Source organism: Hibiscus syriacus, unplaced genomic scaffold (genome assembly GCF_006381635.1).
Source record: "Hibiscus syriacus cultivar Baekdansim isolate YM2019G1 unplaced genomic scaffold, ASM638163v2 tig00013040_pilon, whole genome shotgun sequence".
NCBI classification, from domain to species: domain Eukaryota; kingdom Viridiplantae; phylum Streptophyta; class Magnoliopsida; order Malvales; family Malvaceae; genus Hibiscus; species Hibiscus syriacus.
In genome coordinates this window covers 263125-272610 of record NW_024062296.1, presented here as the reverse complement: position 1 = coordinate 272610, position 9486 = coordinate 263125, and the positions used below count along the sequence as shown (strand labels likewise).

General features: G+C 31.9%; 1 long non-coding RNA gene across 1 annotated transcript; it reads left to right on the top strand.

Annotated features, from left to right (window-relative positions):
- Window positions 1-6511: 6511 nt before the first annotated feature.
- On the top strand, window positions 6512-7181 carry LOC120205770. Its single transcript, XR_005524051.1, has 3 exons — window positions 6512-6535; window positions 6622-6687; window positions 7053-7181. It is a non-coding gene; the product is annotated as an uncharacterized LOC120205770 (long non-coding RNA).
- The last annotated feature ends 2305 nt before the right edge of the window (window positions 7182-9486 follow it).

The following is a 9486-nucleotide window of genomic DNA, read 5'->3' as shown; positions in this document are numbered from 1 at the left end:
CATAACCCGTATAATTATACCTATACAGATTATAGATGTCACCCACATTTCGAAAACCATTTTCATTTCAAAACTCGATTTAGAATTTTAACTCCTTAATTTATAATTGATATTATAAAAATATCATATCATATAATTTATATTACGTTATAAACTAATTTAATTCAAAAGATTTTTTTAATGAATAGTGAACAGTACCCATGAACATTGAACATTGTATAGTGTCGATGAACAGTGGGGGAATTGGTTCCCTGTAGGGGGAATCGGTACCCCAAAATCATTCTGGAAAATCTCTTAATTTGTTTTTAATTACATGCCACTAATAAAACTAACATTACAACTTAGGATGTCTTACTGATATTGAAATATACTTCTCGATCTTTGATGTCGTTCTGAACTCTTTATTCTTATTCTTTGCTTTTTACCTACGCGTGAAAATCATCACACGCTAAGTATAAACTTAGTGAGGCAATTAAAACAGTATACAATGCAATACAATTCATGCATGAATTTCAATGTTAAAAATCAAATTTCCATAAAATCATTTTACTAACATATCCAATATTTTACCATGATCAAAATAATATAAAATCTCTTACCATTTAAAATTCTATAAGCTCCTAAGCTTATTTTATCAATATACTTGCCATTATTCATAAGTTCGTAAGCTTATTTGCATACTTACCATTTATTAACCAATAAACCATAACTCATAGCCCATAGTATAACTGTACGAGGAACCCGATATATGAGTCAAATATTGCACCGAAGTGCTGAGGTCGGGATTTACCCACCTACTACAACGTAGTGTTTGTACTGTGTCTTCACTAGACACTAAGGCCTGCACTATGTGCCTTCTCTAGACACTCTAGTGCTACCTAATATTGCAGCTGCTAGACTCTATGGCATGCCATTAATACCACTGATCCTCAATAATATACTTGGGCATATAGTCAATTTTATTCGATCCATTCATGGCAAAGTATATTATCAGTATTTAACATTGGCCAGTTCATACCCAAAATAACATTCATGATAACATCATATGCAAAAATCAGTGATCAATGCATTTTATATTCAACCTTTGACTTTTTTATAATATGTCAAATATATGATAAATGACTTAAATATCATGTCAACATAAATAAGGTCGACTTATCGCAAGTCTTCCTGATGATGTATAAAACATCCATGTATAATGCCATGCATGTATTGCACTCACCTTAACACTTTATAATTTCCAAAATATGTGCCTCACTATTGTCCACAATAAACCCACTTGACTTGCTTCAATTGCAAATCAATCATAATCTGTATAATTCACAATTTCATAACGATACATATGTTAGTATTTTACTAACATAAACATATCCCATAATAACTCCATAATATTTTTGAAACTCATTATCTATCAAAATACTTATCTCTTAATAATTCCTTTAACATTGGAATCAACTTTTCCAATTTACACAAAATGGTCCTTCACCATTTTATCACTTAGAATTTCAATACAAAAATTCCAGTATTGAAATTATTAACAACCAAGTACACAAAGGAATAATTACACTAACACTCCCAACAATTTGAAAATTTGTATTACAATCACCAAACTTTCTAAAATTTCCATATTCTGACAACTTGTACTACCTTTAAAGAATCAGTATTCTGTACTGATATACACACTGGAATTTAATTCCGTTTCTTCCATTAAACACTATACTCGAATACGAATCTATCCATATAAATAACTCCTTCTAATTCATTCTTTACAATTTATTGTGAATTTTCAAAGTTGATCAACAAAATCTGTTTTGCAGAATCTGCTGTCCGATATTTCTGACCTTTCCTTGGTTAAAAACTCATATATTTTTGTACACATCTTGAAATTGATCCCCGTTTGTTTTAAACAAAACTAGATCGATGTATAAATACAATATATAAAATTAACCTCCAAATTATTTTTATATAATTTCTGGTGAAGTTTCGAACCTACTGCCAGATTCAAAATCCAAACTGTTTTCTTTAACTTCATTCTTAGGTTCTTCATCAATTCTTACAATCAATTCTTTAAAATCACTTAACTCTTCAAAACCCATAAAACACAAGAATCAAAATCCCTTTCATCAACTCAAGATGAGCTTGAACATGAAACCCTAGAAATATTCATGTCAAAATGTAGAGAATTGAACGTAGAATATTATTCCTAATCACACCCAAGTCTAATTCTCAACAAGATTGCTTCAAAATTTAAAACAATAATACTTACCTTGCAAGCTTGGGGGTGTCGATCTTGGATGAAGAAGAAGCTGAAATGTTCCCCCAATATTAATTATATCTATCACATGCTTAATATAATATCATAATATTCCATTCCATAAGAATTTCCAATTTTGCCCTTAATGAATCTCCATAATCACCATAAAACCAACCCATCTGATCCTTATCATATTAAAAAGTCAAATATAAATTAATTTGACTTTGACTTATTAAAATGCCATGAAATTTTCAAAACTTGCGTTTTAGTCACTAAATTCCACAGTTTCGTAAATCTGAAAAATTGCACATTTCCAAACCAAATTTCTCTGATCCAAAATATTAAAATAATATTTCCAACCATTTTATAGCATCCTTCATATTTTTGTAAAATTCCAATTCGATCTGAAATACCAGTTTCCTTATCGGCTTTAACCCTTTCTAGTTTTTCTTTACTAAAATTCCAAATCCAAAACTATGATTTCTATAAAACTCCACTCTCAAGAGTAAACCATCTATTTATGGAATAAAAATTCTTTTTAGGAAATTATCACTTAATTCCCTAAACTTTTTCCCAATTTTCTACTTTGACCATCAAACTTTCAAAATTTTCATTTTGGTCATTGTCTAAATTTTTGGGGCATTACAATTATCCTCTCCTTAAGAAAATTCGTCCTCGAATTTCAAAACTTTCTATGAAAACACTAACTCCTCTTTTATGAGGATTGCACTTTCCATTGTAGATTCATAACCCTAATTTAGGGTTGTACGAACTGGTAAGACATACTCTCGTCTTATGCAAAAACCTCTTCTGCCAACTTTTTGAATTTTTCCTCTTTACTTTGAGAATTTTGTAAAGATCATGCAAATCATTATATTTTGAACTTGTTTAATCCAATTCTTCAATTTGATTTAAAAATATCTACACATTTTCATATCATCCTCTCTATCCTAAGTAACGTCCTATACATTATGATTTTTCTAAATCACTTTGACTAGAGGAATCGTCATGCTATGTAGTTCTTTGATTTCTCGAACTAATATCCAAATTGGTTCTTCTTTATAATCAAATCTGGTCAGATCTTAATTTCATTTAATGCAATGACATATGAAAGATCTAATCAATACTTTCTAACTATCGACACATGAAAAACATTGTGTACTTTGTCCAACTCTGGTTCTCAATTACCTCCAGAGTTAACGTTAACTGATAAGCCATCAGTCTAACTCTTTTAAATATCTCATAGATCCAATGGATCTTGCATTTAATTTCCCTTTGCGTTTTGAGCGCAATTTGTTTTTTCCAATGCGATACTTTAAGAAAAATTTATCACCTTCATAAAATTTAATCTCTTTTCACTTCAAGTCTGCCTAAGACTTTTGTCAATCAAATGATATCTTGATATTATCTTGAATTATCTTTACTTTATCATCAATCTCTTTCAATAAATCTGAGCTAACAAGATTTTGATCTTTTAACTTGAACTCATTCAATGGTGTTCGACATTTTCTCCCATATAAAACCTCATACGGAGACATCTTGTTACTCAATTGATAACTGTCATTGTAGAAAAAATCTACTAAAATCAAATACTTTTCTTTTCCCATGATTCATTGGAATCAATCACACATGCACTCAGCGTATCTTATAATATATGAATAGCACTTTCTGACTTATCATCAGTCTATGAATGAAAGATTGTACTGAAATTCAATCAAATACCCAAAACTTTATGCAAATATTTCCATAATCTTAAAGAGCACCTTGGATACCTGTCTAATATAATTGATATTAATATTCCATGTAGCTGAACTATCTCTTTGATATATATAACTCTGCATATTTATCCAATGCATAGTCCATTTGCATCGAAATGAAATGTGCCGATTTAATTAAATGGTCACTATTACCCAAATGGAATCTTTTTTTTCTGATGTCAAAGGTAACCCTGTAACAAAATCCATAGTGAATATTTACTATTCCCACTCTGGAATAATAATCAGTTGCAACAATTACGAAGTTCTTTATTCTCAACTTTTACTTTTTGACATGTCAAACATGTAGCAACAAACTCAGTAATATTTCTTTTCATACCTGGCCACCAAAATGACTTTTTACATCTTGATACATTTTTTCCCACCTGAATGCATAGTCAGTGGACCATAATATACTTGAGAAAAAATATCTTTCTTCAACTCATCATTATGAGGAATACAAATTTTTCCTCGATAAAATATACACATATCATACTTGACTTCAAAATCTTTAGTCTCGCATTTTTTTTCAAGTGAAATATTTTTTTACTCTTATGCCATATGCCAAAACAACATGACTAAGAAATTCAACTTCTGATAGCCAAAACTCACACTTTGACAGTTTAGCATATAACTTTTTATCCTTAAGTATCTCGAGCATAGTACGAAAATAAACATCATGCTCTTTCTTGGTCTTCAAATATACCAGAATTTCATCAATATAAACCACCTCAAATTAATCCTATTAAAATTGAAATACTTGATTCATCAAATCCATGAATGATGTCTGAGCATTTTTCAAACCAAACGACATTACTACGAACTCGTAGTGTCTATATCGTGTTCTGAAAACTATCTTTGAAACATCTTCCTCTTTAATATTTAACTGATGATATACCATTCGAATATAATTTTTTAGAGAACATTGCTGCTCCTTTTAAGCTGATCAAAACAAGTCATAAATCCTCAAAATAGGATATTTATTCTTGATAGTTACTCTGTTTAACTATCGCTAATTTATGCATAATCGCACCTATATTTTTTTCTTATTTCTTTTTCACAATCAACACCGATTCACCCCAAGGTGAAATACTAGGTCTAATGCATCCCCTATCTCATGGTCTTATTTCAGATACTTGAGTATCTATCACCTTAACAAGAAAAGCTATGCATCCTTTTTACATCATCTTAATCATAACCATTGTTGATATCACTTTAGTGACAATTTCACTTTTTCATCAATCATTAAAATTATTAACTTCTTCACATTTTTCTAAATTAATTTCTTCTTGCGACCATTAACCCAACCTCAATCCAGAGACAACCAACTCACACTACAAGAAAATATACCTTTAATGACACACGGACGAGGACACACGATAATTTATGACTTGCAAAATATGTGTGTCATAAAAAAATGTCATGTTTCTTAAAATCTGAACGATTTATGACTTACAATAATGTGTGTCATATTTAATAGTCATAATCCAAAAAATTTGCAAAAACATGGAGTACACTTTTATTTGTATGTCATCTGTAAAAGTCGTCTTTTAATTTTTTCCCCCAATAATTTTAATTCTTTCCCGCTTCTTCCCCCTCAATCATCAGTTCACACTTTTGCATTCATGTTACCAAGAAACACAATATTGAGAGATCATATGGAGAATGCTTTTTCCCTAAACCCTAAACCTCCGAAATCTAAACGAAAGCACCCAAAATCACCTAAGGAGGACCAATTCGCTCGCTTCAAAGGGGTCAGTACTCTTTCTCGTCTTTTTAATTTGATGGTATTTCAACGAATTACTGGAAATTCTTTGGTGTCTTGACTTTGCTTGGAGAAAACCGCAACATTGTGGAGATAAGCAAAAAGAAGATGAGTTATTTCCCTTGCTTTAATCCTCGTTCTAAAGATTCAAGGATCGACATTGACAATGGAAGTCGAACCACTTCTCTCCATTCTGCTGATTCCTCAGTTTTCCTTTTCATTTCCCTTTTTCTCATTACTTTTCCGTACAATCTTGCTTATCTGTAAAATCTTTCTTCATTTTTTTAACCAGTTTCCTGGGCTACGAGAAGAAAGGCAATTCTAGAAGGTAATGCTAAGTATTCTAACACCAAATTTCTCGGGAAACTTTCTTCTTTCCCAGTGGATTTGATCATTAGTTTGTTCAAAATTTTGGTAACAGAGCATAAGAAAGGAAATGATTAGGGACATGGGTCCAAAGGCAATGGGCATGTAGTTTCACATTCCGGAGTTAGCAACAGTAACAAGGAATTTCAGGGAAACTAATTTGCTTGGGGAAGGAGGATTCGGAAGAGTTTTCAAAGGAAAGATCTAATTATTTTGATATTTATGGACCTCAAGTACACTTTTTTTGGCTCTTTCTTTTTATATTTTCTATAGGGATTATATTGATATGTTTTAGTATAATGGGGGAATGTGATGAAACTTAAAGCCTTTCCTTTGCAAGCAAAACCAGAACTTGTTTTCAAGACGCCAGAAGCTAACAATACTTTGAATTTGCAAGTAAGTTTCTAGAAATCGACTTTATGTCAAAAGAAAAGAAAAAGAAACGTAGTTGAAGTTTTGGTCTTTTTTTGTTTTGGTACCAGGATGTTCAAGGTCTTGTTACTTGGGTTCTTGCCGATGGATTCATGCCTTCCTGGGTTTTTATTAACGTATATAAATAGTATAATTTTATGTATTGAACTTTATACTTGGTTTCCTTATTAATGTGTGGAACAAAGTCTTTGATTGTTTGGGTTTTTATAAGTTATATAAGAAGACGTTCTTATTTTATATTGTTTGCAGAATAAACCATTGATTTCGAAAGTTGTAATGCTTTATGCCCCTGGCTTGGATGTAGCTTTGTACTTGGCACAATCCATGAAACTTTCTATTTTGAAACAAAGTTGTGGCAATCCTCGGCCGCTTTTAGCTTTAAGGTTTGTAATGACCTTGTTTCTGCATTCCTTGTCTATCAGAAATATGCTCGGTGTGAATTTCAATGCGGTGTGTTTATGAATCTATTTTTTTATTGTAGCTGTGTATCCGATGGGATGCAGAAAATAGACGCACTCCTGACGTGCAAGGTGAAGAGAAAGAGAAATGTGATCGATTCAGTGAAGGAAATAAGCCAGCCTGCTGAACAATGTGCAAAATCTATCTTTGAAGTTGAACGGTATGCTTCTTTGCTTGCATGAGTTTCTTACTTGTATGGTGGAATTAGATTCTTTACAGGGTTAGTTGGTTTTCATTAGAGTATTGTCAGACCCAACTTGTGTGACTAGAAAAACAAAGCTTTGGGGACAGTAAACATGTGACATTTACTCATCTGGCGGTCTTAACTAACTTTCATGAGACAGAACAAAAGTATTTTAGTTGTTCTACACTTGTTTATAGTGGTGTTATCAAATGGTTAAGATTCATATCCACTTTCTTACTCTGCATAGCTTAACCATTAGATTACCAAATTTTTCATCGTTACTCATTCCCATCCTTGTACCAGACTTTGCCTAAGTGTTGTACGGAATAAATCTTGCCAGAGCTTTCGGCATCCTTCAGTGGGATTCAATCTAGTTGATTCCTTTCAAGGGTGTTTTGAAGCTTGGGTTATGTGTTATAGTGCAATATATAATATAATCTTTTACTTTGTAACATGCCCTAACTTGATTCCAACTGCTGTGCCCAAAAAAATTTTAAAGGATGGTACATTGTATACTCTTGTATGATTTTTGGAAAGTTCTAGATCTGATATCATGCATTTGCTTTAGCCTGTAATGTGTTGTGGCCCTTTCCTTTCAAATGATGTAATTCGATGTTCTAGTCACCTCACTCAGTCTTTCAACTTGCAGAAATAACTTGAAGTAGTTGGAGTTACTCAGAAAAAAGGCATATACGTTTATTCAAAAATAAGTCTATTGTCACTCTTACAATTATGGGGTCAAAGTTATCTTTTAATCAAAACAAGTGTTCTGAAATTTGGTTCAGAGCTTTTTGTATTTGCATGTCTCAGTCTATATGCTCATCTCTCTCTTTTTTAGGAGAGCATGGAAAATGAAACAAATGGCAGCCTCTTTTTATTGCTTGCTTATTTCCATTGGCATTTGTTGATATTTTTTTCTTCCCTCTCAACCTTGATGTTTCTAAACCTTATAGACAACTATTGTTAAAGATGGTAGCTAAATTTAGGTGCACTAATGACTTCTAAACTTTTGCAGACAGCATCTGAAATAAAGTTGAAGGTTGAACTAGTCTTTGGTTGATCAAAATTTTGTCCTCCCAAATTACACAAGGCAGGGTTTGCAGTTCTGGTATGACTGGTTTTGCCTTTCACTATTGGTGCTTTCCCCTTAGTCCAAATCATCTAGTTCATCAGTTGTGTTGATATTTGATTATCAAGGATATTGTGTGGTCCCTTTGTTTCCAGCACAAGAAGTGGGAAAAGCATTAGGCACTGACCTGGGAATAACTGAGACACATAACCTTAGTTTCTGTTGTACTTTAGTAAATGTTTTGTGCAACAATTACATTTTTGCCGATTGCACTGCTTGCTCATATGTACTACGTATATCACAACCCCCACGCTTTCTTTAGTTTTTTTTTCTGTTGGTATGCTATAGTCTGAACTATAGTTGTAGGTTAGCAATTAGCATTAGAGACCTTAGCAGCCCTCCTCTCCTCTCACCCTGGATATTCTTGATGATTCCATATAAGAGTAGTAGTTAAAAACATTATGTTGTTGTATTTGATATGAGGTAGCTTTTCAATTTTCTCTACATATCAGTATGACATTTCTTTTTTGTGCTTTGTTTGCACTAATCTTGCCACGCCATATTCATGGTAAGTTGGGATTGTACATGTTTTATATAGGACCGATGTTAACATTTCATATGGTGATGTGTTCTGCAAATTGCTTATATGATATGGAGCTTATTATGTACTAGTTGTGCAAAATTTTGACATCTTTGTTTTATTTTGCTTACAATTTTTTGTTATTGTTTTTGCATATTCTAAGCATCCTCATTTTTTTTGTTGTCAATATAGGTTTGACAACACTACCTATTTGCACATATCTGTGGCTTTTATCCAGATGCTGAAAGCTCTAAGTATGTGGAAACAAAGTGCATTATTGTATATATATAATGGTTATATGTTCTTTCTCAATGTTGTATTTTCTTTGTTTTCTTTGACTAATCGTTTATTGTAAACTATTTGTAGCGTGAATATATTGTATACAAATGTATTGCTTATATATAATATGATATATATATTTAGTATTACGAGGCATTAAATGTGATTTAGTTTGATTATTTGTCAATCTACAATATATAAATATATATATATATATATAATTCACGAAATGCAATCACGACAAACGAATGTGTGTCATTTTCATTTATGATGGGGGCTTCAATGACACGCAATGTAAGTCACAAATGCGTGTCATAAATTTATGACACACAAATGTGTGTCAT